Consider the following 15,267-nt stretch of genomic DNA (forward strand, 5'->3'; position numbering starts at 1 on the left):
AGCTGCCTTGGGAAGCCCCAGAGCCCCAGAGTGAAGCTCTGCTCAATCTGCAGATGTTGAACACATCTGGTTATTTCTGCCCAAGCTCATGTGAAAAAATGTATTTGCCACCTCATGATTGCCAAATACTGCCCTTTTCCTGGTCTTGCATAAGCAAGGGCTGCGAGCTGTGGACAGTGGGGAAATTCAGCCCAAGGGGATGTTGTCCTTATGGAGTAGGTGGCTTTTGTTGCACATTTCCTGTTACTACTAAAAATGCACAATTAAAATGCTCACATGGACATGGTGCAACCCCAGCCTGTGGGTGGTTGGTCAGAGTTTGTGGTGTGAGTTGAAGTTTTACTTGGATCAGGACTCCTAAAAAGCATAGATCCCACTCTCCTTAGAGAGCTGAGAAAAATGCTCCAGTAACTGCTTCCAGTAACTTCTGGAAGCTTTTCCAGTTGAAATACTAAAAAAAAAAATATATATATATATATATAAAAAATCAATAAAAGTACTTGCTTTTGCTTGCTTTTGGGAAGCTTTGGGGTTATCTCAAGAGGAAGCTCTATTGCAGCCTGAAAATTTGTCTTAGGGAATGGGGAATGACAAAGCACTGTGGCAGCAAAGTGCTCAGTGAACACTTTCGTGGGGAATTACAGACTGGCAGAGGGACCAGCTTTTCTAAGACAAAGGATCTTCCAGAACTGACCCTGTCAATGAGTAGCTGCAGGCAAAAGCAACTTGATTCACTCTAAAGATAAATTAGAACTTCTACTTGAAGGAAAAATAAAAAGTGCTGCTGTTACAAAGAAGAGATACAGATGTAAGTTCTGGAAATGCAATACAGAAAGAAGGAGCTACATTTTTCATAACTCTCTTTGTGTGTGTTTCTTTGTCAGAATTAATTGACATAATTAATCATAATTAATCATAAGCATAATTAATCCAGGTAATTTATCCAGAGGAGAATAATGAGCTGAACCAGCCCTGAGAGCAACAAAGTGTTAATCAGCTGTTCAGAGGTTTCCTCTTGGGCAGGCTCTTAGAACACAAGGAGAAACTCCATATCAAACAAGTCCTTAGTACAAATGACAGATGTAGTTTCTTCCCAGTTCCTCAGCAGGGACTGAGGTCTGAGACTTGTCAAAAACATGGAACGGGCTAAAGCTGGTGACAAACTGCTGAGGATTCTCCTGGACCCCAGCTCTCTGAGGGAACTTGCTCCAGGAGATTTCCCAAGGAACAGCCATCCCACAAAGATAAACTGCCATAAACTGTTCAGCTGCCAGGTTCTGTGGGGTTTATGTTGCTCTGGAAGCCTTGGAGAGGGTTCCTGAGAGACCACACATGGTGGGAAGAGTGCACAGAAATGCAGGGCCTGGGTGTCACTGAGGCTTCTTGGGGTTGTCCTCCATTCAGGTCAGGCAGAAGTCTGTTTGCAAAATCCAGGGTAGCGAAGGTTTATAAAGGACCCAGACATCAGGGAAGAAGGAAATGGTGTCCATCTGTGTTTTCAGCCAGGAACAAACCCCAGCAAAATCTGCAGGATCTGACCTGTGAGAGATCCCTCCCTTCATATGTGGAGCCCTCCATGTTTGTGACACTCCAGGGCTCAACCCCAAAGGGAGGACTTGGACTGAAGAAGTGTCTTAGCTTTTAATACTTCTGCCCCACTATTCTGAGTGGGCATTGATTCAGTTTTCTTCATAAGAGTTTTGATCCTCAACCTGCATAGGACACTTCCTTTTCCCTGTATTGACAACAAAGTGAATTTCTATCTTCAGAAACGCCTTCTTAGCAGAGAAGGTACAGTTTAAATGATGTGATAGATCTGATCCATTCCCACATGGAAAAGCTAATCCTGATCCCCATATAAAGCCTTTTATTGTACTGAGCTCTATATTCCATTGCCCCATGTAATCAAGAAGTATCCTCTGTATCTTGAATTAATTCGTGTGAGTAGCTCTTTACTGAAGCACACAAGTGGCACTAATCAAATACTTTGGGGTGAGTGATCTTGAAACCTATCTTTGAGGAATTGTGTTGCAAGGCTGGGAACTCAGAACTTGGTTTTGTCTGTCAGTGATCCGGCATTTAAAAGTCTCACTGCATTTACTTGCTGAGTTACTACAGGAAAAAGATGCATTATTAATGTTTGGCTCTGTCTTTCACCTGAAAAAGATATTTTCCAAAAGGGAATGTAAAGAGAAGATCTCATAACTGTGTTTGTATTACTCAAATCTGTTGAGGAACATAGTTCTGCCATTACTTCAATGTGTGGCCTGGAAAGACTCTTTCACGTTGCAAAAAATTCACTTTGCAGCTACATTTTCTCAAAACTGGCTGTCAAGAAGTCAAGCCTGTGTCACTTCTGTGTTTGATGCTGGCTATAAGTTGACAGTTGAAATAGATGTCGAGGAATTTCTGATGCAGAATGAAATAAACACGTCCTTGGGAACAAAAAGGGTTTTCAAAAAGGTGCAGCTCTGACTGCGAGCAGGTTTCAACTCATTCCTTTCTGGCTTCTGTTGTCTGTTGGATTTTTTACCCCTTTTAACTCTCAGAATTTCTGCCACTGCCTTTGCCACAGTTGCTACAAGGGCAAGTGTGGAGGGCTTACCCAAAACAAACAGGCTCCAAAGCAAAAGCAGGGCTCAAGAAATCACACAGGCCTTTGCCTGGGTGTTTGCTCCCATTTCAGAGAGCTCCTGACAAAAAAGGATGTGTCTCTGTCATATTCAAACTCACAAGTGAAGCAGACAAAGCCCTCGTTCTGCTTGCTGCAACCATAGCTGTAACCTGACAAGAGATTTTTTTTCTCCTTTATTCTTTCTTTTTCCTTCCTTTTCCCCCCTCCCCCCTCCCTCTTCCCATCCTTCTTCTTTCCCTTCTCTTCTTCCCTTTCGTCTTCCCCTTTTTTTTTATTTTTAATTTTCCCTTTTATTTTGGATCAGAAAGGTGCTGATGCCATTATTCATCAAGATTGCCTTCAGAGCAGTTACAGAATCTTGTGAACTCAAAGTCAGCAAAACTGTAATTTAGACACTCTGCTCTTCATCTTGCTCTGTTTGGTGCAATATTAGGAAGAAGTTTTGACAAGATCTGCACATCCACGTTATTCCTTCTCAGCTGATGACAGGGAATGTGCTGCTTGGTGAAACACTGCATATCAGCTCTCACAGATTCCAACTGGCAAAGAAAGCAGGGCCTTGTTATGCAAAATCCTTGTTTGTAAACAGTGTTCTGCCTTTAAATTGATTTTAATGCTTTGCCTTGGAGAGCTCCTGATTTTCCCAACAGAATCCACCACAAGGGCCATCTGGTGGCAGCAGCACATTGAATCTGCTAAAAACCTGTGAGGGAATGTTCCAGGGGTAAATTTATGCAGAATGCAAAGGGATCTAACCCTGCACTTCTCTTAAGGACATGTGCTATAACACATTCTAGCTTGAAAAAATTCCCACAAACTTGGAGGGAGAATATAACTTGTTCCAGGGCTGTCATCCCAAGATAAATGTCAGTACAGTCAGATATTAGAATGTAATAATTTTCTATTTTATATTAAAAATGAAAATTGTTTCCCTTCCTGTCCCTGTCCCTGAGCTGTCCTCATTCAGGGATTTTTGCTAACAGACTCCTCAATGCCCTCTTGTAGGGTGGAACATCTTTTTCTTACTGAAGGGAAAGTACCCAGGACTGCATTGCACTGGTCAGTGCTGTAGTAAGGATCATTTGGTACTCACAGTTTATTACAGATAACCCAAACCTTCAGGTTTTGGAGTCAAGACTTTAATAAATTTCATTCTTGGACCATCATTACTATTACAATTATGAAAAGGTGAAGAATCCTTTGGGAAAACTATTTGAGAGGCAGCTTCTCAAGGTAAATTTAAGATTTTTTTTCCCTGGGAATAATCATGTGGATTTACTTTCTCCCCTTGTCTCTGGATGTCAGTTTTTGAGGCAGAGTTGCTGACTGAGAAGCAGTGCTTGGTGTTGGGTTACAGCTCTCCAAAGGAGCTGCCTCAGTGCCTGTGAAAGCTCCATTGATGCACAAACACCCCTAAAATCATCGAGGCAAAGCACTTCAGGTCACCAGATAACGCCCCATTAAGAAGATAACCTCTTTTGGAATTGAAAACAGCCTATTCTTGCTGGAAACATTTTGGTCTGCAGAGCCAGCATTCAGTGTATTCCATCAAGCAGCTTTTTCTCAAGCAGAGTGGCTGCTGGTGATCCCACCAAGCTGTGTCACCTGCCCTATGTCTGTCCCCGTGCTGCACGGGGGGGACAGCCATGGGCTTGGTCCTCTGAAGCCACCTGAGTTCCCAGGGCTCAACATGAGCAGCTTCTGTGCCACAGCAGAGAATCAGCTCTCCAGTTTGTCACTGGGGGGACCAGGGGGCTCCTTCCAGCTGTTCCCATCCTGAGATTCTGTTCCCAACTGCTCGAGACAATGTGCACTTTTATTATCCCAGTCTGTCATCTGTGTGCCTGACCCCATCCATAGGTGATACTAACTTCCAGCTTTCCAGACCATGGTACAAAGCAGAAGTGGCTCAGAACATTTGTGTCTGGCCCGAGAACATCAAAGTAAATAAAAGGGATCTCCAACATTTGGTGGAAAATTGAAGGTGCAAGCTGTTTCTTAGTGTCATGCTTTTATGGACTCAAAACAACGAAAAAAGGATAATCATAGACAAGTGTGATGTAAAGGATAAAAAATAATCTATTTTTTAGAAAGGATCAGAAACCCATCCTAGATAAAGCCTCTTTCAGTTGCTGAAACAACAGCAAGAGATGAAGTCATCCCTCCATGCCTCAACAAGTGCCTGTTGTGTTGTTCTGTGAATCACACTCAGAGTGCAGGAACCTGTAATTTCCACATGCAGAATGTCCAATTTCAAAGCAGTGATGAGTGAGAGGGAGGAGAGCACACTGAGCTGAATCACTCACAGACGTAAGTGCCAACAGGTACTGTCAGGTACTGAGCACGTGAGTCAACAGCCCCACAGCAGGGCTGGGGCTGGGGAGAGTCTTCTTGTGGGGTACCTGGTGCAGAAAATATCCTTGAGCCCTCTCAGCTGAACTCCCCATCCCTGGGCACCCTGACAGAGCCAACAGGCTTCTCCAAGGGCAACATCCCACTGCCGGAAACATGCCTGGGGCAGGGAGGGAGCAGGGAGGTGATGCTGGAATCCACCCCAATCCTGCTCCTGCACCCACCTAGACTTGGCTCTCTCAGTGCCTGGCTACAGCTTCCCCCACTCAAATCCCAAACATGGAATCACTGAGTCAGTAAGGCCAGAAAGGACCTCCAAGATCATCACATCCAACCTTTGATTGGGTATCTCCACACCCACTAAATCACACCATGAAGTGCCACATTCACTTTTTTGTGGGTTTGGTCTGTTCCAATAGTGAGGTAAAGCCATAATTTACATGCAATTTTGTGCTGATTTTCTGAGCTGAGAAAGCTTAGGAAGTCATGATGCTGCAGGAAATACAGAATTTGCACAGCACTGATGAGAATGCCTATGGACAATGAGCACCAGCACTGATATTGAGGGATAGAGCAAGAAGGGTGAAATCCCCATGCCAGAGAAAAAAAACAAGGTGTAAGGATTAGGACAACATGAGGAAATTCCAGCATATACCACTGAGGCCTTCTCTTGAAAGTTTTGGAAAACTTGAAAGTTTTGAGAGACTTGCCTAGGTGAGAATCCAGAGCTTCAGGCCTGCCATCCTATGAAATCACTAAGACATTTAAACTATTCCTGTGGAGAGAAAATTCCCTGGCTGCAGCACCTTCATCTGCCATCCCTGATGCCTGAAAGCAGGGGAGCAGGGAGCCTCCTCTGGCAGTCCTGGAGAGCCCAGGTGTGCAGCTGTTCCCAGCTCTCCCCTGTGCTGTTGGCAGGGACACATCCATTACCTCTGAAGTGCCTCCCCGGGACTGCTTTGAGGAGCAGCAGCAGCAGAACTGTTGGTACGGAGTTTAACAGCCCCAGCTGTTCCTCCCAGCACTGATTAAAGGCTCAGGACTTTTCCTTCTGCTGCCTCTGCTTGTCCTCAGCATCTGAAAATCTCCAAGTCCTCACAGAACAGCGCTGACCTTCTCTCTGATGAATCCGCTGGTTTTTAAGACGCCGTTCTGGCCGTGTCCCGGGGAGAGTCACTGCTCCTGTCTCACCAGAGCTGCTTCAGGACACACACACGCTGCTGGCAGGGCTAAACCAATAACTTATTGGGCTTTATAAGCTGTCTTTCAGCTAAGAGACCTCAGTTCTGCTAGAAATAGTTCCAAAGCTGACCCTTCCTCAGCCCAGTATGTGCTGTATGGATGCACGGCTACATCCGTAGCAATTCCAAGGGATTGGAAATCGTCTCTTAATTCTTATTTTAAAAACCATCTGTAAAAGAGTTCTTACACCTTTTTAAAAGCATGAAACGGTGGCTTTCTGCAGAATAGTTCCTCTCTACCTGTTGTAAGCAGTAAATGGGTGGGAGTCTGTAATATTTATGTGTTTTATTAGGGGAAACGGCAAGATTCTGAAAGTCATTCAATTTTATATGCATGATATGTATCAATAATTTGACCCAACTCACCACTGGTATATACAATCACTGCAAATTAATTTGTTGTATTGTGCAGTTTGATACAGTAAGGTAAAAAATAATTCCACCTGAGCAGCATTTCTTAGAATTTCAACAAAGCAGTAAATCTTAAGCAACCCATGTTGTTTCAGTGGATGTTTTCAAGGGCTCCATTGTGGCAGGAAATTCTAATGTTATGAATCGATATGCAGTAACATCACTCATGCAATGTGCTTTTTAAAACGTAATTTAACATAATGGAAATCTCCTGGAAAGGTAGATATTAATTTTCAAAAAAACTCTGAGCATCCATTTAAATTAAATGCACACCAGCTCATTCCTCAATGCATAATACAAACTTCTATTTAGAAGACAGATGCCATAATTTATACAGTGCAGAGATCCTCAGCTAATGTAACACCTCTGTTTCAGGCAGCAGTAAAACTGTCTTAATTAAGGAAATGCCAACAGATTAAAATGTTCTCGTGGTTCATAAAATATTTTAGAGGGTGGCTTGGCAGCATTAGTACAAATGTTGTGAAGCCTGGTGTGTTTGAAGCTTGTGCTCTGTACTTAAATTTAAAAAAAGAGGTGCTGTGAACTATGGAAAAAAATGGCAACATTGGGTTTCTACTGCCAGATGTTGATATATGTAGTTATTTAGATTATTTAGTGTTTACAGAGTGGGTTCCTGTATGGCCACATCCCAGGGTCATTGATGAGTTTCTACTGTGTTTTTACATCTCTGGTAAGTTCCAGCCACAGCAGGAGCAACAGCAAAAATTTATCTAAAGGTAAGGATGAAATTGGAAGACAAAAGGAACTGAGAGAGGGCTGGGAGAAAGAAAGGAAAATTTACTATCAGAAGAAAAAACTTTCCGTCAGTTCAGAGTGCAAACAGTGCACAGATAATGAATGAGGGGCTTGCAGGAGATGAATCCACAGCACAGCACCTGACCAGACTGTAAATAATATATATTCACATGGGCCAAACTAATTTCATTTAAACCACAGCTGGTAGCAAAAAAATCTACATAACTGCGGGCTGTTGCAATCAGCACTGAAGTTCTGAGTGAGCAAATCAATTAATTATGCATCGATTTTCCCAGGCATGTTTGTTCCAGTAGTGCACAACTGCGAGTTTGGCTCCAGAGTGCTGAAGCATCTGTTGAATATTTACATCCAGCTCCTGAACACAAGCTCAGTGGTTCCTTTCTGGCTCGAGGCACCATGGGCAGAGAACAGCTGTTTGCAAAAAGCCGCACAGTCACAATGTACCTGCAGAGAATGTTGGGTTCCAGCGTGGCCCTAGGGACAGAATGCACCTTGTCTGTTTGCAATTAAGCAAGAATCATAATAGGTGCATGTATTAATTCAGTAGAACAAAACAGAGAGAAGGGAAATGCGTGTCTTTTCATGAACTAATGCTGGATGTTGCTGACTAAAGCAGAAAGTAAGTGGAGATAAGTTTTCCTTCTTATTTCTGATCTTTACAAGAAAATCTGTTTGCATATACCCATCTCACACCCAAGCTCATACACAGAGTTGTGTGTTCTCTGAATATAATCCTGTAAGAAACACAGTTCCCTTTTGCATTGAATCTTTCAAATCTCATTGATTTTAACAGTTACTGAGGAAATTCATCTCCTTGCTAAGCAGAGTAAGTCCTGTACATAAAGCATGGGGCTGGAACCAGAGCACAGAGCTCCTGAAATAAGTACTTGAGAAGTAGCTAAAGCTAAGGGAAGTGACTAAAAACATAAATTAATGGGAAGTGATGACTGAATAGGGAAAAAATAGAGACGCTAAAACTGATGTGACGTTGGAAAATGAGACTTTCCAGTTATGATTCAAATATCTTACACGGAGCTTTAATGAAGTTTATGCCCTGGCAGTGCTATATAAATCTAGAGCAGAAGACATATTTAATCCCGATACATATTTGTCAGGGATTTAATGTAGTAGATAATACAACAAGCACTATTAGACCTGGCATTAGAATTGCCCATTTTTACCCAGTTCCATTGCCTGTGGCTGCAGGCAGAGCTTTGCCTCAGACAGGACTCAGTGACTGGACTCACGTTTCTGTTCATGGATCCCAGTCAGGTTCTGGAGCTGCTCTGGGTTTTCCAGCTCCTCTCTCCGTGTGCTCTAAACCAGCTTTCCTCCCTCCCTGCAGAGATGGCCACTGGAAACGCTGTAGCAGGAATATTTCTATAACCTACCTTTTAACAAAAATAGGCTAATTTGACCTGCTGGTTATGTATGTTTTTTCTACTCAAGAGCAGAATATCATCATCAACTTCCTCAGAGTCAAGCAGCTGCTGCTGCCAAAACCAACTTCCTTTGCTAAGACAGGGCCATAGCCTGGTCCTGCAGCCCACTTCAGTCAGGATCTCCAAACTGTTAGCTGAGGGAATGCCTGTCTCCCATGTCACTTGCTTTTATTTTCTTGTGTCATCCCAACTTTTATGCTTGGCTGAACAAAAGTCAGATATATAGATAGATAGATAAATAAAAAAGGGTTTGAGATAGATAAATTAAAAAGTATTTGAGCTCTGCAAATGTGAGAAAACTTTCGTTACACCCAAGAAGTTAGGATGGATAAGGCATCACTGAATTTCTTTTAGATTATACAGATTAATTTGTATTCTTTGGTTGGTTAGTGAGTTGGTGTTTGAGGCCTTTTTGTGCAGTCTGTAGTGACTACCACCACATAGCAGACAGAAACTGCTTTTTAAGAATAACCTACTGCTCTGTCCTCAAAAATTTGGAGTTTATGGGTCATTATAATAATCTCTGTGGCAATTAAAATGCTGGAAATTCAGATACTTGGTTGCTGGGGTTTTGTATTGTTTTTTAATTCAGTAGATCTCAATTAATTAATTAAAACAGAATAATTAATTCTTTAATGTTTATTATTTTCTTGTTTAAAACCTTCTAGCTGTCAGAGCTGAAAGAGCACTTGGTGATCGCTGGTCCCAAACAGCACTAAAAAGGGTACATTTCATGGCTGAAGTTGGCTTCAGTGCCATCTATTTGAGGAACACATGTAAAATAATTATTTCCAATGTGGGCCAACTCATAAAACTTTTGCTGTTTTCACTTGTACATAGTAAAAGCTGGGTTGGAGACCTCTTCGTGCTGTGCTTTGTGGCCAGACATCAGGTGATGTTTTCTGTCTAACAATGGACGGATGTGAAATAAAAGATGTGTTATCATGAACTAGAAGTGTTTGGGAAATTAATGCCAGGTTTCATAGGAAGATAAATCATACCCAGACTGTCCAAGCCTACATTTTCCACTGACAGGCTATCAGCATCCCAGGAAAACTGAAACTACTGCTATCTGTTAAAAGTAAGCCCACATTTTTATTAGTCCCTTCTCTATAGATGTACTCAGCCTTCCTAGGATTTGCAGTTGTATAGGAGGCAAAGTCAGGCACAGAAAAGCTAATTCCACCCCTCGGAACAAGAAACCCTTGGTACAGCACAGGGAAGGCCATGTTTCCTGTTTTTTAAAGAAGATGGAATGTTGCTTTCTTCCCTGTCTCTGGCACCACGTTTGAAGCACAGGATCTGCAGAGCAAGGATGTTCTGAGTCTCAGCATGCCTGGGGTCAAGTTCCCAGGGCTTCCTGAGAGATGAGCACTGGAAGCAAACGTTACTTCCCTTCTCAAGTGGGGCATTGGAGTCATGGAAGCTGGAGCTCAGCAGAGATCCCCAGGTAGGGCCAGCTCTCCAGGATGTCCAAGTGGCTGTGGCAGTGTCAGGATGGGTCCTGCTCCCTGCTGAACAAGGATCAGGCTCCTGCAGAGCTGTCCCTGAGGTCTCCACACAGATGTTTTTGATTAAAACTATTTGGACAAAGAAGGGATCAGAAGCTCTGGAAACTCCTCAGATCTGTGGTGCTGCACTTGCTGCCCTTTCTCTGATTGCTGGTCTTGGCTTGCCCCAAAGGTCCCATACATTTTTTACTTCAGCAATTTCTATCAGAATTTTCTGTTGATGCTGATGGCAAATGTCCCCCTTCTCTGGCTCCAAATCCATTACATTTCCTCTGCTCCTAAACATTTCCCTTCTTCTTCCCTTCAGCAGGATCTGATTTCAATATTTTTCATGGTGAATGGGGGCATTTCCAAGGAATGATCTGGAATTTGGGTCAATTCTTTTTAAAGCAAAAAGATTCCACTTTAATTCACACTCTGAATTGAATCAGGATCTTGTACATGGCCCAAAGTACAGCTTAATTATGACTAAATGTAGTCCTTTTGCTCCAGTGAAAATTGTGGGTGTTTCATTACACAGTGACTGTTTATCTAAATTCTCACAGTAAAAGACAGATCTCACTTGAGAACTGGAGATACTCACTGGAGTAACAATTTTCTCTAAAAGCTATATGTAAATAATAATCAAGGCAGAGCAAGCAGGCTGCCATGGGAATGGAGATGTCTTACAGCAGTTTGACTACACAGCTTCACTCCTGGAGAGAAGCAGGAAGATTAAGAGGAAATTTTAATGGATACAATCATTGTTTACAGTAATAATTTAAAAGAAAAGGCTTTGGGGATTAGGGTGTGCTAGTGTGTTCTGGCATCCAAAGGGTGGCCAGAGCCCATGGGAAAACAGGCAAATGAGAGATGTGATCTGTAGCTCCCAGGAGACAGGGGTCTTGCATTTCTGAAAGGTCCAAATGTAGCTTTTTCAGTCAAAAATTAATAGTTTTAATGACTTCAATGAAAATTAAATTCCTATGGAGAAAGAAACAACAAGTGCATTGTGTAATCAAGACTATCTTTTCGAAAAATCTATTTCCTAATCTGTGAAATGCCTAAATACTGGAAAAAATAATTAAGAAATGTAATTCATACTTACAAGGGTTATAAAAGGCGTTGAAGTAATTTAAATTTCAATCTCACAGTTCAGCAGATGCACTCAAAAAGCTACAAAGGAAAAACTCTTGGATAAAAGGTAACGAGTTCATGGTAAGTATCATCAGTAAACCCAAACGTGTCACAAAGCAGCACAACAAGAAAATTCAAGTGCAAACTCAAGTGAAGGAGAAACAACTTTTTGTAGATAGCTTAGTACAAGCTGTCACAACAATTCCTTTGTTTAAAAAATAATGTAAGAAATATGAAGATTCCAAGCAAACTTGGACCAGCTTATATGAAAACCACTCTTTGCCTGCATGCCTGAAGCAGAATATTGGGAGCACCACGTGATGCACGAGGGTATTTTACAACTGAAGCAGCCTCACCCTTGCTAGCAGAGATGCAACTCTTGGGTCATAGTCAAACTTTTGCTTGGAATTAAAACTTACCCTTGTTGCTATAAACCAGTTTAAACCTAGAGATAAAAATGTCACTTTGTTAACCAAGAAAGACATTATATCTAAGGAGTCAGGAAGAATCAAAAGAAAGACAAAACCATATATATGGTCACAAAAAGTCCTGAAAGCTCAAGTTATACCAGATGCATACAAATCAGCAATATTATTCAGATAAGACATTCTTTAATAAGGGAGATAACACTATTAGTGTAATTACTGACTGCCTGGTCCAGCACTGAGAAAGAATTAAATATATTACACTTCTGGATAAAGCCAAACTAATTAATGGATTTCCAGCTCTTTCCAACTTAAAGAACTGTCTGGTGACTCTCTCTAAATGGGTCAAATGCAGGAACTCCATTCTGATATCAATGCTGTTCTAAGCCCCAGTAATCACTCAACTCTTCTGGCTGCAAGGCAAAGTCAAGGAATTCCCAGTTTGCCAGTGCTGGATTGCCTTTTGCTTGTCCATTTCATAAACTTCCTTCCCACTAATCTGTTATCCAATACTCCTCATTCTCTGCAGAGAAATCCCAGCTCTGATGGCAAAAATGATGGATTGACAAATACTGGGAAGAATTACTCCAAAACAGGGCAGCGAAACCTGAGTGGTTTGCACCAGGTACATTCTGGTTGAGCCTCTCTAGTGCCCTGCATCAGAATAAGCCTGGAGTTAATCACTTCAGTTGTTGCTGGGTTTAACAACTTCCAATCTTTATGAATTATGTGTGTTCTAGATGTTTCTCAAGCTTTGAGTTATCATGCAGTGGGGCTGCAGTGGTCGTTTCCCTCTCTTCATGACTTGTCACTGATAAAGTGTCCCTGTTAGTGGTGACTTACAGCTTCTGCTATGCTTGGCAGATTTCCTGTTGCTTCGTGTGTTATTTGTCATCAAAGAAAACTGCAAATTTTTCCAGGTGACAAAGTTTGTAGAGCAAATCTGTCTTCTCTGTGCTGGAGCCAAGGTACTTCTGTCCCCTGCCTTGTTCTGCTTTCAATGGAATAATATTTTTGTGAAGAAACAGAGCAGTGCAAAGAAGGTGAATGGATGCAGAAGTCAGGTGGGAACTGATTTGTGCTGGTGGGACTTTCAGGAGCTGCTCAGCTTTTACCTGCACCCAGCATCTCTTCCACCTGCCCCCACTGGATCTCCTTCCTCTTCTGGAAGGCTGGAAAGAACCTTTCAAAGGTCTGTTTGAATTGAGCAGCATTTCACAGACACCTTCCCAGCGTGTCCTGCTTTTGAGGAATGGTGCCTCCTGCCTCGCATCTTCTGTGTGCTGAGGAGGAGCCCACAGCCATCATCCTGGGATATCAGCAAAGATACCAGCCAGTGGGCAGTGACTGGATCTTTATTCAATCCAGCTTTACTGCAGTTATTTTTCCCTACCCATAGAGCCACATGCCTGGGACTCTTCCTTGCAGACCACACGCCGTGGTGCTCAGACAGTACAAAAGGAAGAGTTTCTGTCATGGAGAGTTGCAATAAGCTCATAGAAAACTGAAGAGACAGAGTGATGCCCTCCAGAAAGAAATCTGACAGAGAATGTTATTAAACCATCAAAACCCCCACAGTTCAAGAGTATAAAAACCTTGGAGGGGAAGGGGGCAGAAAAGTAACCTCAAATCCCTTCTTTTGGGCCAAGGAGCTGCAGATACTGAGGATGCTTTGCACCAGTAACTCCTCCTCCTCCTTCTCTTACACTCACTGTCACCTCGTGGAAGCACTCGAAATGCTGTGTTTTGTACTTGTTTCAATGTGCTTCACACAAAAGATCAGGAAAAACTGAGAACTGATTGCTTTCATGCAGAGGAACTCTGAGAATGTGTTCATTCCTCACTGCAACACAAACTCATCTGGAAAGGTTTCCAGTGCACAGCCACACCCCCAGTGCCTGGAGCTATCTCCCAAAACATCAACACTTATCAGCATTCAGATTTCTGCTGGGCAGATCAGAGGGTTATCCACAGGCACTTCAGGAAGCCAAGGGTGCTTTAAAGAACTGGAATACCTTGAAGAAGTAGAAAAGATCAATTTAATTACTGGTTTATAGAGAATTAATAGAATATGCTTGAATAATGAAGTGTAGTAGTTAAAAGATCATTTTGACAACTTATCAATGTATTTATAATCATCAGCAGCCCTATTCTCAGGTATTACATGCTAAGAGAGGCTTTGATTTTGTCACTCAATGACCAAGACATCTGGCACACTTCATTTCCCTGATTCCATTTCTTATGGGAAGTTGTAAATCTTTTGACAGAAAGTGCTTGATGAAAACTATTACTTCACAAAAGTACCCTTAGTTTACACCACTTTCTGAATAGAGTTTGGAAACTATTCATTCTTCAAACATAAATGAGATGCCCTCAGATTTTTTACACTGATTTATGGCATTATTAAATGAATTATAGAAGAAAACAAAAAAAGGAGTTGGCTTAGCATATATTTTTACCACCAGTGACATATGTTATTCATGTAGAATTGCCAAAGAAATTAATATAGTCAACTAAACCCTTGTTGTACCATGTAGGTTCATCTCTCTGCTTTGGTAGTCAAGCAGAACCTGATTTTCTTAAAACAAATCACACAGTGTTCAGTTTACCATTATCAATTGTATTACTTTTTTTGTTCATGGTTCCTGACCACTTGTGCTAGGAGTCCACTATAGTTTTCTTCAGATATTTTGGATTTTAATTCCAATATAATAGAGTGAACAACGACATTGGGACTTGAAAATAAGCAGCAGTGGAAGAAGTACAATGTACAGCAATGGACTGAGGAGAGTGTGGTGCAGAACCTGCTGTTATTTTACACTGGTTATAGTTCATCATGAAAAGAAAATCCTCCCATTCACACTGGGACTGGGACAAGCAGAGCAAAGCCTCATGTTTTGAGATGTAAAATGTTCAATCCACCAAAAATTTCCAAAGCCTCTGATAATGGGTGACAGCATGTGTGGCCCATTCTGCAATACACCCAACCACTGCTCTGGTACATACACCAGGCCAAAACCTGAATTCTCTGTTCCTTGTGTGCCAAACAGCCCCAGAGCCTTCACCAGGAGCTTGGCATCCACAAGAACAGTGGAATATTTTTATCACAAAAGGTAATAAAAAACAAAGGCTATGACCTTGGCAGATCCCAAGTGCTGGTGTCCCATGAAGAACAGGAAACAGACTGGAGAGGGCTGGGTTTAATCAGGATGTGAAACCCTTTGTTTCTCATGCCATTAACCTTTGCACTTTTTATGGTGCAAAGCCTCTGGTGGAAAAAGCCTGCTATATTAATGTTTCATTTAAATTTTATATTCCTTTATATACCTGAAGTTACTAAATGCAATTCAGTCTAAC

The sequence above is a fragment of the Parus major genome, chromosome 12 (genome assembly GCF_001522545.3).
Source record: "Parus major isolate Abel chromosome 12, Parus_major1.1, whole genome shotgun sequence".
Taxonomy (NCBI): Eukaryota; Metazoa; Chordata; class Aves; order Passeriformes; family Paridae; genus Parus; species Parus major.